Genomic DNA, 16,922 nt, shown 5'->3' with positions numbered 1-16,922 from the left:
GTGATAATATTGTTAAGATAATATTGATAATAGGGATACATGGGTGACATAAAGTGCAATAATGTTATGTAAGGGAATGAGAAAGTGAAATCACTATTTCCATGCGAATGCACTTTTGTGTAAACACAGAAAAAACTGATTTTTTTTTTAATGCAAATTTAAAAAAATGTTGATTAAATAAAATTTATGTTTGAAAAGTCAATGTTTTGCTAGAAAGCCCATATAATACTTTTTGTATTCTTTTCATGCATGGCTGTAAGACACAGTCAAGATTAAGAATTTTCCTTTTTTAATTCTATTTGGAAATTGTAAAAATGCAACACAGGACATCTAAATAGTGGAAGGCAATCATTTACACTTCACACATTCCAAATGTGTACAACTCCACCTAAACCTTAAGGGTAGAGTTCACAAAGTAGAGTAACATGAAAACTTCAGGGCTGCCATCAGAAATTGTGGGCCCAGTACACATGAAACTGACAGATTCCCCACCCCCCCCCCCCCCCCCATCCCCGTCCCCTGTGAGAACTCTCCACAGACGAAAACACAGGATTTCTAGAGGGGGTTTTCCAGGTCACGCCGCCAGAGTAGGCATGACCAGTTTGCAAGGGTCATTTTAGACAAATACAGAGGGCAATACTGTGTGCACTGCTCTTAAGTGTACACAGCTCTGTCTTCACAAGCAGTACAGTGGTGAAGTGGTTAGCACTTCTGCCTCACAGCGCCTGGGTCATGAGTTCAGTTCCTGACCATGGCCTCATCTGTGTGGCGTTTGTATGTTCTCCCCATGTTTGGGTGGGTTTCCTCTGGGTGCCCTGGTTTCCTCCCACACTCCAAAAACATACTGGTAGGTTAATTGGCTGCTATCAAAATTGACCCTAGTCTCTCTCTCTCTCTCTCTGTGTGAGTGTGTGTGGGCGTGTGTGTATGTTAGGGAAGGAATTTAGACTGTAAGGTCTAAATTCGGTGGAGTTGTAAGCTCCAATGCGGCAGGGACTGTTGTGAATGAGTTCTCTGTACAGCGCTGCGGAATCAGTGGCGCTATATAAATAAATGATGATGATACAGTATGAAGCAGGACATAATACCCCGCTGTCCTTGCAGCTGGACCAAAGTCCTGACTAAGTGAGACAGTAACCCAAATACGGAACTACCCCATCAGATTAAGGACAGATGGCAGACTGTCCTGCTCTCTCCTACCTGCCTGCAGCTTTCACTTCCTGCGGATGCTGGTGTCTTAACCTGCTATTGTGGTCCTATTTGGAAAAAAGACCAGCAAATAAAATTTAGATAGCTCCAGCGTTAAATGAATTGCACCCATGTTTAATAATTAGACATCATCAATGGCCAAGGGGCCCCCCAGTCAGTCCTGGCCCCTTACAACAAATAAACCCCTGATGGTGGCCCTGATGTGTCATGCACCCAATATGTACATCCCAGTGCATTTGAATGGCACATATACAGGTGAGATAACAACATTAGTGCCCGTTTGGCTAATGTGAGTAGAAGTGGTAGTAGTGGCAGGTCAGGTCACTTTCAATCTAACAATATCTTTCTTTTTGTGTAAAAAAATTAATAAAAAAGCTGCTTCTGAATTTATTGGAGGGACATTACAGTATTATAAAAGAACCACATTTTACAAGCAACGCAAGCCCATATTGCATGGAGAACTCTATAGCACGTACCTGATCCTCATTTTTTAAATAAAAGGGAGAAAAAGGTGGGGTAGGGGGAGGGAGAAGATAGGGTAACCATGTGAAGGGTGGGTAATGATTTAGGTATTAGGCAGAGAGAGGAAGGGGACCGATCCAGGAAGGGCCTCTAATTGACACTAAATTAATCTTGGTATTAGATAATCTCTCTTTTATCAGAAGGGGATCTCAGGTTGTAATGAACCGCCAGGGTTTCCTAACTTTGGTAAATTGACAAGTTTTTTTCCAAAAACAAGTGATTATTGTAGGGATGAGCGGCCTCGGATTCTCGCAATCCGAGCCCACCTGAAAAGTGCGGATCCGAGGCCGATCCGAGCACTGTTTGGGAACTTCCGGGTGGCAAACGGAGCCAAACCGAGGCTATGACATCCAAGTCTCGCGTCGGATCTCGCGAGACTCGGATGTCATAAATACTCACCTTGCGGGCGCCATCTTCATTCTGGAGGTTGTAGTTAGGGAGCTCCTGACCAGTTTAGTTGTTCTTTGTGCTTTGTTCAGTGCTCTGTCCTGCTGAGTCAAGTGGTGCTTTGTCCAGTGCTCTGTCCTGCTGAGTCCAGTGGTGCTGCCTGTGTCCTGTGTTCTACTAAGGGCATAGTTATTTCAAATTTATTCAAAAGTTATAAAAAATTTAAAAAATAATTATAAAAAACTTTTTATACAAATAAAATTGAAAATAAATATAATTTTTTTAAAAAAAATTATACAAAAATAATTGAAAAAAAAACATAAAAAAAATAGTTTAAAAATACTAGGTACTGATATTTCAAAGTCAAACTACGTTCACTGTTGCTGCTGTACCAAAAAATAATAGGTACAGCTATTTAAAAGTCAAACTACGTTCTCTGTTGCTGCTGTACCCAAAAATAATAGGTACTGCTATTTAAAAGTCAAACTACGTTCTCTGTTGCTGCTGTACCCAAAAATAATAGGTACTGCTATTTAAAAGTCAAACTACGTTCACTGTTGCTGCTGTACCAAAAAAAACTAGGTACTGCTATTTAAAAGTCAAACTACGTTCTCTGTTGCTGCTGTACCAAAAAAAACTAGGTACTGCTATTTAAAAGTCAAACTACGTTCACTGTTGCTGCTGTACTAAAAAAAAATAGGTACTGCTATTTAAAAGTCAAACTACGTTCTCTGTTGCTGCTGTACCCAAAAATATTAGGTACTGCTATTTAAAAGTCAAACTACGTTCACTGTTGCTGCTGTACCAAAAAATAATAGGTACTGCTATATAACTCCAGTCCAGTGGTACTCTCCTGTGCCGCAGATAATTTGTAAAGGCTTTGCCGAGTGTGTGTGGTTTAGGGGTACACTCTCTTGTGCTGCATATAATGGAGTACCAAAATTTGGAGGATAAAGTAGGGAAAGATCAAGAACCACTTCCTCCTAATGCTGAAGCTGCTGCCACTAGTCATGACATAGATGATGAATTACCATCAACGTCGTCTGCCAAGGCTGATGCCCAATCTCCTAGTAGAGGGCATGTAAAATCCAAAAACCCAAAGTTGACTTAAATTACCAAAAAAAGAAAATTAAAAACATCTGAGGAGAAACGAAAACTTGTCAATATGGCATTTACGACACGGAGTTGCAAGGAACGGCTTAGGCCCTGGCCCGTGTTCAGGACTAGTGGTTCAACTTCACCCAAGGATCTAAGCCCTCCTCCTCCCCCACTCTCCAAAAAATTTAAGAGAGTTATGCTGTCAGCAACAACAACAAAACAGCAAACAACTCTGCCTTCTAAACAGATGACAGATGTTGGTGGTTGCGAAGCCTGACCTTCCCATCACTGTACGGGAAGAGGTGACTCCATCCACCATTTGCAGCACACCCTCTGCATATGCTGGAAGGATCACCCACAGTGTAGATCCAGATTTGGATAATCAAGGTGTCAATGTTGTACACCGGGAGGAGGCTATTGATGTAGCTGGAGCTGTGGAGGATCTTGATGATGAGGATGCTGATGTGGTTATTTTAAATGAGGCACCAGGGGAGGAAACAGTTGATGTCCATGGGATGAAAAAGCCCATCGTCATGCCTGGTCAGAAGACCAAAAAATGCACCTCTTCGGTCTGGAGTTATTTTTATCCCAATCTGGACAACAAATGTATGGCCATATGTAGCTTATGTAAAGCTCAAATAAGCAGGGGTAAGGATCTTGGCCACATAGGGACATCCTCCCTTATACGTCACCTGAATAACCTTCATAGTTCAGTGGTTAGTTCAGGAACTGGGGCTAGGACCGTCATCAGTGCAGGGACACCTAAATCCCTTGGTCCTGTTGGATACACACCACCAACACCCTCCTCGTCAACTTCCTCCACAATCTCCATCAGATTTAGTCCTGCAGGCCATGTCACCAGCCAGACTGAGTCCTCTTCAATACGGGATTCATCCGAGGAATCCTGCAGCGGTACGCCTACTACTGCCACTGCTGCTGTTGCTGCTGGTAGTCGGTCATCTTCCCAGAGGGGAAGTCGTAAGACCGCTACGTCTTTCACCAAACAGTTGACCGTCCAACAGTCGTTTGCCCTGAGCACAAAATACGACAGTAGTCACCCTATAGCAAAGCGTATAACTGCGGCTGTAACAGCTATGTTGGTGTTAGATGTGCGTCCGGTGTCCGCCATCAGTGGAGTGGGATTTAGACGGTTGATGGAGGTATTGTTTCCCCGGTACCAAATCCCATCGAGATTCCACTTCACTAGGCAGGCGATACCAAAGATGTACAGAGAAGTACGAACAAGTGTCCTCAGTGCTATGAAAAATGCGGTTGTACCCACTGTACACTTAACCACGGACATGTGGACAAGTGGTTCAGGGCAAATGAAGGACTATATGACTGTGACAGCCCACTTGGTAGATGCATCACCTTCCGCAGCAACAACAGCAGCTGCATCAGTAGCAGCATCTCCACAACGGCTGCTCGTGGCAAGGCAGGCAACGTTATGTATCACAGGTTTTAATAAGAGGCACAACGCTGACAACCTCTTAGAGAAAGTGAGGGAAATAATCTCGCAGTGGCTTACCCCACTTAGACTCTCCTGGGGATTTGTGGTGTCAGACAATGCCAGTAACATTGTGCGGGCATTACATATGGGCAATTTCCAGCACGTCCAATGTTTTGCCCACACCGTTAATTTGGTGGTGCAGCATTACCTCAAGAGTGACAGGGGTGTGCAGGAGATGCTTGCGGTGGCCCGCAAAATTGCTGGACACTTTCTGCATTCTGCCAGTGCCTACTGCAGACTCGAGCAACATCAGAAAAGCCTGAACCTGCCCTGTCATTACCTCAAACAAGAGGTTGTGACGCGCTGAAACTCCCCCCTCTATATGCTGCAGAGGATGGAGGAGCAGCAAAAGGCCATTCAAGCCTACACAGCCAACTACGACATAAGAAAAGGAGTGGGGATGCGCAGTGGAGACTGATTTCCGTGTTGTGCAAGGTTCTCCAGCCATTTGAACTTGCCACACGAGAAGTCAGTTCCGACACTGCCAGCTTGAGTCAGGTGATTCCCCTGATCAGGCTGTTGCAGAAGCAGCTGGAGAAAGTGAGGGAGGAGCTGTTAAAGCATTGCGATCCAACAAAGCATGTAACTCTTGTGGATGAAGCCCTTCGTACGCTTTGCCAGGATCCGAGGGTGGTCACTCTTTTAAAGTCAGAGGAATACATTCTGGCCACCGTGCTCGATCCTCGGTTTAAAGCGTATGTTGTGTCTCTGTTTCCGACTGACACAAGTCTACAGCGGTGCAAAGACCTGCTGGTCAGGAGATTGTCCTCTGAAGAGGACCATGACATACCAACAGCTCCACCTTCATTTTCTTCAACACCTTTGGCTGCGAGGAAAAAGCTCAGTTTTTCTAAAAGACCCGCTGGCGGGGATGCTGAGAACATCTGGTCCGGACTAAAGGACCTTCCAACCATTGCAGACTTGTCTACTGTCGCTGCATTGGATGCTGTCACAATTGAAAAAATGGTGGAGGATTATTTTGCTGACACCATCCAAATAGCCATGTCAGACAGTCCATATTGTTACTGGCAGGAAAAAAAGGCAGTTTGGAAGCCCCTGTACAAACTGGCTCTATTTTACCTGAGTTGTCCCCCCTCCAGTGTGTACCCCGAAAGAGTTTTTAGTGCAGCGGGGAACCTGGTCAGTGAGCGGCGAAGGAGGTTGTTTCCTCAGAACGTTGAAAAAATGATGTTCATAAAAATGAATTATCAATTCCTCAATCAAGTACAGCACTGTCCTCCAGATAGTACAGAGGGACCTGTGGTTGTGGGGTCCAGCGGGGACAAATTGATAATGTGTGAGGATGAGGAAGTACACACTGAAGGGGGAGAGGAATCAGAGGATGAGGATGAGGACGACATCTTGCCTCAGTAGAGCCTGTTTAGTTTGTACAGGGAGAGATGAATAGCTTTTTTGGTCTGGGGGCCCAAACAAACCAATCATTTCAGCCACAGTTGTTTGGTAGGCCCTGTCGCTGAAATGATTGGTTTGTTAAAGTGTGCATGTCCTATTTCAACAACATAAGGGTGGGTGGGAGGGCCCAAGGACAATTCCATCTTGCACCTTTTTTTTTTCTTTGCCAGCTTGTTTTGTGGGGGCCCAAACAAACCAATCATTTCAGCCACAGTTTGGTAGGCCCTTTCGCTAAAATGATTGGTTTGTTAAAGTGCGCATGTCCTATTTCAACAACATCAGGGTGGGTGGGAGGGCCCAAGGACAATTCCATCTTGCAACTCTTTTTTTGGCATTATGTGACCGTTCAACAGTCGTTTGCCATGAGCACAAAGTACGACAGTAGTCATCGTATGGCAAAGCGGATAACTGCGGCCTTAACAGCTATGTTGGTGTTAGACGTGCATCCGGTGTCCACCATCTGTGCAGTGGAATTCAGACCATTTGAAGGCGGAGGTATTGTGGCCCCGGTACCAAATTGGGTACCGGGGCCACTCCACTATGCAGTCCAGATAGATGCGTATTACATATTAAACTACGTTCAATGTTGCTGCCAAATTAAAACAAAAGTAAAATGCCCTGTCATAATAGAAAACAAGAGGTAGTGACGCGCTCGAACTACACCCTGTATATGCTGCAGAGGATGTAGGAGCAGCCATATGTGAAGTGGAATTTAGAACAGTTGAGGGAGGTATTGTGGCCCCGGTACCAAATTGGGTACCCGGGCCACTCCACTACGCAGTCCAGATAGATGCGTATCAGATATTAAAAAACGTTGACTGTTGCTGCCAAATCCAAAATTAATTAAAATGACCTGTCATCGTCAAAAACAAGAGGTATTGACGCGCTCGAACTACACCCTGTATATGTTGCAGAGGATGTAGGAGCAGCCATATGTGCAGTGGAATTGAAACCATTTGGAGAAGGTATTGTGGCCCCGGTACCAAATTGGGTACCGGGCCCACTCCACTACGCAGTCCAGAAAGCTACCTCGGTGCAACGTTTTGGACTGAAAACAATATTGTGAGGCGTGAGGTGTTCAGAATAGACTGGAAATTAGTGGAGATGATTGTTATTGAATGTTATTGAGGTTAATAATAGCGTAGGAGTGAAAAGAAACCCAAAAAACTGGATTTTAGCACTTTTTATGCTTTTTTAAAAATAAATCAGAACCCAAAACCCTAAATCAGAACCAAAACCTTTCATCAGGTGTTTTGGCAAAACAAATCAGAACCCAAAACCTCAAGCTAATCAGAACCCAAAGACCAAAACATTAAAAGTGGCCGGTGCACACCCTAGATTATTGTAAATGGCCAAATTAATTGGCAAAAGCATCCCTTCCCAATATGGCATTAAATAGGCAATCCTTTGCACAAACTAGGTGTGTTTTCTTAACATAAATTATTCTGTTTACCTGTGAGAAGACACATTGTTTTCTAATATTTCCTTAATCCTTAATCACTTTACTTTAATTTTTCTTTTTTGAGTTGCGATTTAAGCTGCTATTAACAATTTACAGTTTGCACACTGTTTTGCAATTACCAAGGCACCACAGTCGCATGATCTACAGTATGAGATAGTCAGCAGAGAGCCTTTGGAATGCCACTATTCTCAACAGACATGCTGCACACGACTTCCTTTTCCATCACATGACCATTAAGGAAGTTTTTCATTGACTGGCTCAATACTCAGAGATCAAGTGACACTCTCATGTTTGAAGCAGATTTTTGCACTGATAGCCATCTATAATTATGCCACACAGATTGCTTATAGGAGAACACCTGGTTGTTTTAAAAAAACAAAAATGTATTAAAGTGGGATTCACCTTTAAGAGCATCCGTAAGAGACTTCTGTAACCCTAAATATACTCTATGTAAATTCCAAACCCTATATATGAAGTATCTTGCTTAAATCAGCAATAAGATTAAAGAATAGACTTTAAAGCTGCACTAGTACCTAGTTATAAAATGTTATTAAGGTGCCCCTCGACCTAGCTGGAGACCCAGGAGCTGTTGGTTCTATAATACAGAACCAGCAAATCAATTTAGCTAAACAACTTTAAATGGTGGTAAGAGGGGTGTCATGGTTTTCGTCTGGGGCTGTAAGAGGAAAGTCTAATTTAATCGGAAATATTGTTCTGAATGATAAAATCATGTAGACATTTCAGTTTGGCAGCATTCACACTTTTTGTGTACTGGGCTGTTAAGATTCCTTATGAACTCGCTGGCAGCCTGTCGTCACCAATGTATCTGGGTTTGTTAGAGCCTGGTCCCAAAAATATTTGAAGGCGTCTAAGCTGAAGGTTCAACCTATCAGTTCTCACAAGGAATGCCATTCTGCTTGTTCTTTCTCCTACTACTATATTCTAACTCTGGATCATAAGTGGTTTATTCCATTATGTGGCATTTTTAAACAAGACAGGGTGGGTATATTTACTAAACTGCGGGTTTGAAAAAAGAGAAGATGTTGCCTATAGCAACCAATCAGATTCTAGCTGTCATTTTGTAGAATGTACTAAATAAATGACTACTAGAATCTGATTGGTTGCTATAGGCAATATCTCCACTTTTTCAAACCCGCAGTTTAGTAAATCTACCCCCTAATGTTTAGCCCAGGATTCCTGAGGCAAATGCATCCAGTTTCCTTGCGAGTAAGCAGATAGTGAAGTTACATTTTCCTTAATTGTAAGACAGACAGAAAAAAGCCTACCCTTCCTCTGTCTAACCTTCTCTGGCCCCTCCTCAAGTCACTGCTTTATGATCCTTCTTCACCAATCATGGTTGACCTCTTTCTCTTTACTCATTCTGCCCTCTTGTTTATCTCTTCCTTCAGAGTTCTCTTCTCCTTACCCTAACTTCCCACTTTGTGTTTCCTTTGACTTTGCCCCCTCCTTATAGATTGTAAGCTCGTGCAAGCAGGGCCCTCTAAACCTCATATCCTCCTCCTTCTGTTTACCTTTGCCTTCGGCTCCCCAGCCTCATTTGCACCTAAACGCTAGCTCCCTGCCCTTGGTTCTCCTCCTCTCCCCATCCCCATCACCGCTCTTATGCTGTTAGTTGCGCCCATACTTCTGGGCATAGGTTCAGGCTGCTTTAGTTCACGCGCCTCCAATCCTTCCTTCTGTTCGTAGTTTGACAATACGCTCAAACTCACTTTTACCTCTTTGCCCTATGTACCAGTTCTCAGCTGTAATGCTTTCATTGCACTTTGTTTCTGTACTGTCTGGTTTCCCAGTGTTCTGTTCTGTCCTCTATATATGGACCCTTTGTGGTGCCATATAAATAAAAGATAATAATAATAATAATAATAATACACTCTATGAAATGTGAGAGTAGCATCATGGTGCTGTGTTCTGCTCACTGCAATAGGATAATTGTGACAGGATGGACCGCCTATGCCACTCTGTCTGTTGTTGCTGGGAACCGGCTGGGCTTACTTTGCCACCCTTCCCTTACGTTATCCCAAATGCGCCCTCTTGCCGCAGTAGGAGGGGCTTACAATGCTGCCACCACTGAGCTCCTTTATGGCACTCAGAACCACGTTCCTTCTCGGTAACTGTCACTGCTAGTGTACTCCCGTGCTGGTACACTTGAGCTGGTAAAACCGGACCTCTTACTATGGATCAGGGTTGCTGTGAATGGATCCACCCTGGCCTATTACACTGACCAGGGCTGCAGGGTAGCGGGCAGAGCGGTGGTACTGGAAAACTTGGGTCCAAACCTCAGAACAGCCAGGAACAGATTAGATATTGAGTCTAATCTGCAGGTCACAGGATTACAGCAATATTGAAGAAGTTGTCAAGCAGGGTCTTGAAGCAAAGAGTGATGTTTTATTTCGCTCAGGTGCCCTGACAAGGACAGTTCCACTGATTAAAGGTATCAGTGGTCAGGTCAGATGGAACATCAGAATGATACATTTCAGTGTACAGGACAGTGCTTTTTATACAGATGTGGACAAAGGCTATTTTTAGAATCAGAATGTACCTGTCACAGTTTGGTATTCTGGACTCTGGATCCGTTCAATAGATGTTTAGAAGAACGGATCTTCGGGGAGTATTGTAACACACTGGCAAGTGGTAGTAGCACCCGGAGGGTGAATAGATGACAGATGCAGGATAAATGTACAATCAGCGGTTTAATGATGACTGGATGAATAACAAGAAAGTCTCAATATATATATATATATAGACAACAGGAGCGTAGAACAAGGTGAACAGAGCCACCGGCAATATCATATGCAATGAGAACAATCAGCATGTAATCAAATATGGCATAGAATGAACAGTCCAGCAATCAGGTGGCAGCAGGTGTATGGTATCACAATAGAACAGCGCACATCAGAGGAGAGAGTAACAGTCCAGGCAGCAATATAATCACAACTGATGCGGCAGGAATCAAGTACCATACAATTCCTTAATATACTTTAGGTGACACAGGAACAGTTCAGCCAGAGAAGATAACAGCAAGCAACTTGATGATACGACCTGTAGTGCCACTGAACCACAGAGGCAAATGCGGAGTAGATGAAGCTTGAACAGGACAGCTCTGATAGATGACTTGAAAGGTGCCGATCTCCGTTAAGCACCATGGCTCGTGTAGACAAATGTAGCTTAAGCGATCCAGCCTGTGGAACAGGACTACAACTGAGGCAGGTGCAGCTTAAGCTGTATAGCCCGTGGAGTAGCACACAGCGGAGACAGGTGCAGCTTGAGTGGTATAGCCCATGGAGTAGCACACAGTGGAGACAGGTGCAGTTTGAGCGGTATAGCCCATGGAGTGGCACACAGCACAGACAGGTGCGGCTTGAGCTGTATAGCCCGTGGAGTAGCACACAGTGGAGACAAGTGCAGCTTGTGCGGTATAGCCCGTGGAGTAGCACACAGCGGAGACAGGTGCAGCTTGCGCGGTATAGCCCGTGGAGTAGCACACAGCGGAGACAGGTGCAGCTTAAGCGGTATAGCCCGTGGAGTAGCACAGAGCGGAGACAGGTGCAGCTTGATTGGTATAGCCCGTGGAGTAGCACACAGCAGAGGCACTGACGATACAGTTGAGAGCTCATGGAATAGGTAGGAACCTATCCAGCCAGGTAACTTGATCAACAGACCCAGAGAAAAGGGAGGAAGTGCCTTTTCAAGTCTGGAGCCCAAAACAGGAACCAATAGGAATCTTATGAGAAGTAGACAGGTAATCAGTCTGCACATGTGCAGATCAGAACTTAGGGATTTGAGGTCTACTAATGAGACGCAGGTGAATGTCTCAGCCTTTGTCCATGGAAGCCGAATGAGCAGCGTGTGACAGTACCCTGTTTACCAAAACATAGATTTACATAAATTGCAAAGCTAACAATATTTACACTTATCTGTGAAAATCTAGAAACGCTATTATGTCTTGCATCTTTGTTTTAGACGCAGGAAATCTAGCAGCACGTTTTAAATTAAACCTTCCTGTCTCCAAGTGAAACCTCACACATCAAAAGACCCAATTAAAATACACATTCCCACAGAACATCACAAACAAAAACACGCCATTTTCCCACATCACAATACACAAAATGCTTCCATCCACAAAGGCTTATTGTATCAGATATTTACATCAGAAATAAGGTATTTCCTTTAGCAAGGGTAAAACAGAAAAAGCAAATTTTCCACCCTGGTCTCAGAAATAACGATTTCCTCTCTCAAAATATACACAATATCAAAGTAAGTGCATTGGCAATTATATAAATAAGCGCCCTGCACTAATTCCTTTAAATAAATTTATACCATAAGTTATTTATACGGGATCCAGTCACACTAATAAAGGAAATAAAGCTTCTAATGATGCTCAATTCTGTCAGCACACTAGGTTCTGTATCACTAGTTACACGCTGGAGCATCTTGAAAAGGACACCTATTAATGTTACTTGCACACACTTTACTTAACAATAACATAACAATGCATACAGCCTAGTACTTCCGGAGATACAACTCTTATTGAAACATAAAGTCAAAGCTTGTTAAAGAGAATCTGTTTAGTTCAGAACAGGCTATTCAAGGCCTTTATCACAGAAAGAAGTTCCCTGCTTCCAGTTTGCCTTGTAGAGGGACAGATAGTAAGCTCAACCCAAGCTCTGGAGTAGAGAGTTGACCAGGAGGGGGGGTGGGCAGTAGTCATCATGATAAGCATGTGACCCAAAATGATTAGCATTTTAAACAGCCTGATTAGCATGCTAATCACTAGATACACATTGCCTCTCCTGTGGGACCCTGGCCTTATTCACATTAAACAGATATTTTTAAACAAATATTCAGTTCTCTAATTAGTTTTTTTTTCCATAAAGCAGAATTTGCATTTCAAAAAATAAATGTTCTAACTGAACTTATTTTTTTAAATTAATTGTATTGTGATCAATACTACATGTATTTACTTGAATAATAGATATCAGCAGTGTCAGACTGGGCCATATAGGGCCCACAGGGGAAACCAATGGTTGGGGCCCACAGGGGAAACCAATGGTTGGGGCCCACCTACTGACATTTAGCTCTGCAAATCGCTGTGGATGCATGGCCAAATGAAAAATCTATATTTACATAACACATTTAAAGAGAAATATGCAAATATGTGTAAAAAAATGGAGAAAAGTATTCTTAATACTACCTGCAATTGATGTATATCTGTGACCTCTTGATTCTCAGTCTGTGCTACTGCTGGATTCAGGCTTGTCTGGTCCAAGACCCCTGATGCAACTCTCGCACTCTCACCTCTCTCTGGTAACCGACTTTTCCTGTTGATCCAGTTCCTTCCTCAGTTTTCAGTCCTTACCTCCCCTAAATCTCATATCTTCCTTTCTGTCATCCCTGCTTCCTAGCCTTAATGTCTTTTCCCATTGCCTCTTGTTGACTCTTCTGCCCTCTCTCCCCTTATTTCCCCCAACCAATAAAAGATGTTGCGGTTGTGGTTGAAATGGAAATTTAAAAGTGGTGGTATGGAAAGTGTAAGTAAATGAAATTTGATAGTAGAAGTGACGGTATGGCATACCAATGTATACAGTCCACTTTGACCACTACTATATGTATCTATGTGTATATATATATATATATATATATATACAGGGCCGGACTGGCCATCGGGCCCTTCTGGCAAATGCCAGAAGGACCAATGGTTAGTTGGGCCGGTCCAGCGGGGCAGGATGCCTGTCCGAGCAGCGCAGCGCACTGCTCCGCTCACAGTTTCAATGTGATGTGCGGCTATGTGATTTTAATCACATGGGACGGCACCTGTCACGTGGTGCGCGTCCCCTGTGATTACTGGCCGCACAACACATTGAAACTGTCCGCCGAGCAGCGAGGTGACAAGGTAAGTGTGTCTCTCACTGGGGGAGGGGGCTGGCTGTCGCTGTCACTATGTCTCTCACTGGGGGAGGGGGCTGGCTGTCGCTGTCACTGTTTCTCTCACTGGGGGAGGGGGCTGGCTGTCGCTGTCACTGTGTCTCTCACTGGGGGAGGGGGCTGGCTTTCGCTGTCACTGTGCCTCTCACTGGGGGAAGGGGCTGGCTTTCGCTGTCACTGTGTCTCTCACTGGGGGAGGGGGCTGGCTGTAGCTGTCACTTACTGGGGGAGGCGGCTGGTTGTCACTGTGTCTCTCACTGGGTGGGGGCTGGCTGTTGCTGTTACTGTGTCTTTCACGGGGGGAGGGTGCTGGCTGTTGCTGTCACTGTGTCTCTCACTGGGGGGGCTGGCTGTCACTGTGTCTCTCACTGGGGGGGGGCTGTCTGTCGCTGTCACTGTGTCTCTCACTGGGGGAGGGGGCTGGCTGTCGCTGTCACTGTGTCTCTCACTGGGGGGAGGGAGCTGGTTGTCACTGTGTCTCTCACTGGGGGAGGGAGCTGGCTGTCGCTGTCACTGTGTCTCTCACTGGGGGGAGGGAGCTGGTTGTCACTGTGTCTCTCACTGGGTGGGGGGCTGGCTGTTGCTGTCACTGTGTCTCTCACGGGGGGAGGGGGCTGGCTGTCGCTGTCACTGTGTCTCTCACTGGGGGAGGGGGCTGGCTGTCACTGTGTCTCTCACTGGGGGGACTGGCTGGCGCTGTTTCTCTCACTGGGGGGGCTGGCTGTCACTGTGTCTCTCACTAGGGGGGGCTGACACTGTGTCTCTCACTAGGTGGGGGCTAATTATTTAAGGTGAGGTGAAGGAACCTTTAATTTCATGCTCGGGTGGTTTAGGGCTATCAATTGAATATGGTGCTGATTTTGGGGTGGAGGGCTATTTATTAAATGTGAATATGAATTATTTATTGCTGGAGATGGTTGTGGAAAATGGCTATATTTATTAAACTTTAATGCTATTTAATTTATTGCTGGGACTGTCTGCAGGGAGGGAAATATGTTTTGAGTAAATGGGTATATTGTTAATTTAATGTTGGGGCTGATTGAAGGTATATAGGTCTACTTATTAAATGTGAATATTATTATTGTGGGGACTGGAGGGAGGCCTAATTATAAAACGTGAGTGTCTTAACACCGGGGCTGGTTGGAGTTTTCTAAATATCATGTACCCCATTTTTTTCAGAATTGGGTATCCAATATTCCAGGATCAAGACAAGAAGGAACTGAGCTAAAGAAACCAGCTGCTACAAGTGGTGAAAGTGACCAAGACAGGTAGGAGAGAGCAGGACAGTCTGCCAACTGTCCTGAATCTGGTAGGGCAGTCCTGAATTTGGGTGACTGTCTCACATAGTCAGGATTTGGTTTGACTGCAAGGACAGTTGGGAGGTATGTCCCGCTTCACAACATACTGCTTGTGAAAGCAGAGCTGTGTGCTTCTAACAGTAGTGCACACAGTATTGCCTGTGTATTTGTCTAAAATGATAACCATGTTACATAATAGGGGCCCTGCTGTCTTAAATACCCTGGGCCCCCTGAGCCTTAATGCAGCATGTTAGAGGAAGGGAACTGATAGCTGCTCTCAGTTACCGGACAGGACACAGCCTGCAGAGGAAGCCGAGGAGCTCTAAGTATCACAAGATTTGGTAATCTCGTGAGACAAAGAGCTTCTCTGCTCACTCTACAGGAAGTTCCCACCCTTATGGATGTCAGCAGCACCAGAAGCATCCCCAGTGGGCTGGGGATGGCGTGATGTGGCTGGGAGGGCGTGATAAATGTAATGTTTTATTATAATGTATGTATCAATGCCACATGTTGGCCACACCCACAACACAATGTGGTCACGCCCTTTTCATACAGATTCTTTCCTGCTGGGACTGAGGTGGGCCTGTGTACTTTAAATGCCAGGGCTGATTTTTAGTCCCAGTCCGGCCCTATATATATAATCTATGTATATGTATAATATATATATATATTGTGAGAAAGTACAGCAATCACAGGAATCCCACACTGGTATGCTGAACCATTTAACTGTTTATTAGCAGTTGTCAGGATGGTAAAACAGTTCAGCAATCACATCAGGAACAGTACACAAAAAATCCCCACCACAAATTCCCAACGAGCGATGTCAGGATCCGGTTCTGCGTTGGCTCTTGTGCAGCTCTCCTTTGTCTATGCAGGGCTGCCAAGAGGAATTCAGGGCCCCGGTACAACAAATTCATGGGGGCCCCCTCATAGTCGAGTAAGCCCAAAAATGTTTGCGCCGCCTAGCGGCGGCGCAAGCAATTACGGGGGTGTGGTCATACATTTGGGGGCATGTCAATGTGTCGTGGGGGCGTAGCTAGCCTAAACGGCGCCGCAAAATAAATTCGGGGGTGTGGTCATACATTGGGGGGCGTTGTCCACTTTCAAGATCACAGACCAAGCTTTCCCATAGGTCCCCACTGTCCCTGATATTCAAGGATTTTCAAAGATTTATCTATTTTTATTGTATTGATCAATTGCACAATAAAAAATTTTTTATGTTACATGTAGTTCTTAACATCTATCCCTACTCATATTTTTAGGCTTTAGAAGTTATTATTTGTTGAAAAAGAGTATTTAAGAGGCAAATTAACATTTTTGCAACTACTATGTCCTGCTGATTTGGATACCTAATTGCACTACATAAATATACTGGATCACATATAAAGAACTGTGATTATGTATTTAACTAAAATGAAGCTTGCTTAAGACCAAGCGGATATAATTGTTCCCATAGGTGTCTCATGTGTTTTTATAAGCACACAGCTTTCTACCTCTGGATTAAGGGCCTATACAGTTATTATTTATATATATATAATCCCCCAGATTATTATTTTCAGTCTATCTTTACTTACCTTTTCTTAGCTTCTTTCTTTTCTTTTCTTTTATTCTGTCTTCTTTTCTTTCTTCATGCTGCTTGCTTGGTCCTGTCCTGTGTCTGGCTGCGGCGCTCCTCACTGACTGTTGGGCGTGACTTGATGATGTCACGCCCGACAGTCAGTGTGACTAGAGAAGACAGGAGAGGAGGGACGCGGCGCCGCGATCACGTGGTGAGTATATATTTTCTTTTTTTTTTCTCAGCTCCCCCCACCAACGAACGAAACAGACCCCCTCCCCCCCCCCCCTACCCCCCCCCCCCCCCCCCCCCCCCCCCCCGGAGGAAAAATAAAAATAGAAGAAATGAAAAATGGAAAAAAAAAAAAACACAAGAAAAAAATGTTTAAAAAAAAATAAAAAAATAGTAGTGAAGGACCGGCCCGGGCACCCCGGCGAGCCCGGGCCCGGGTAAAATGTACCCACTCCCCCCCCCTCTCGGCGGCCCTGTGTCTATGCTCCCTCCTTTTAGGAGGTGTAGTTTCCT

The sequence above is a fragment of the Mixophyes fleayi genome, chromosome 3 (genome assembly GCF_038048845.1).
Source record: "Mixophyes fleayi isolate aMixFle1 chromosome 3, aMixFle1.hap1, whole genome shotgun sequence".
NCBI classification, from domain to species: Eukaryota; Metazoa; Chordata; class Amphibia; order Anura; family Limnodynastidae; genus Mixophyes; species Mixophyes fleayi.
Note: the sequence above shows the minus strand (reverse complement) of the source record.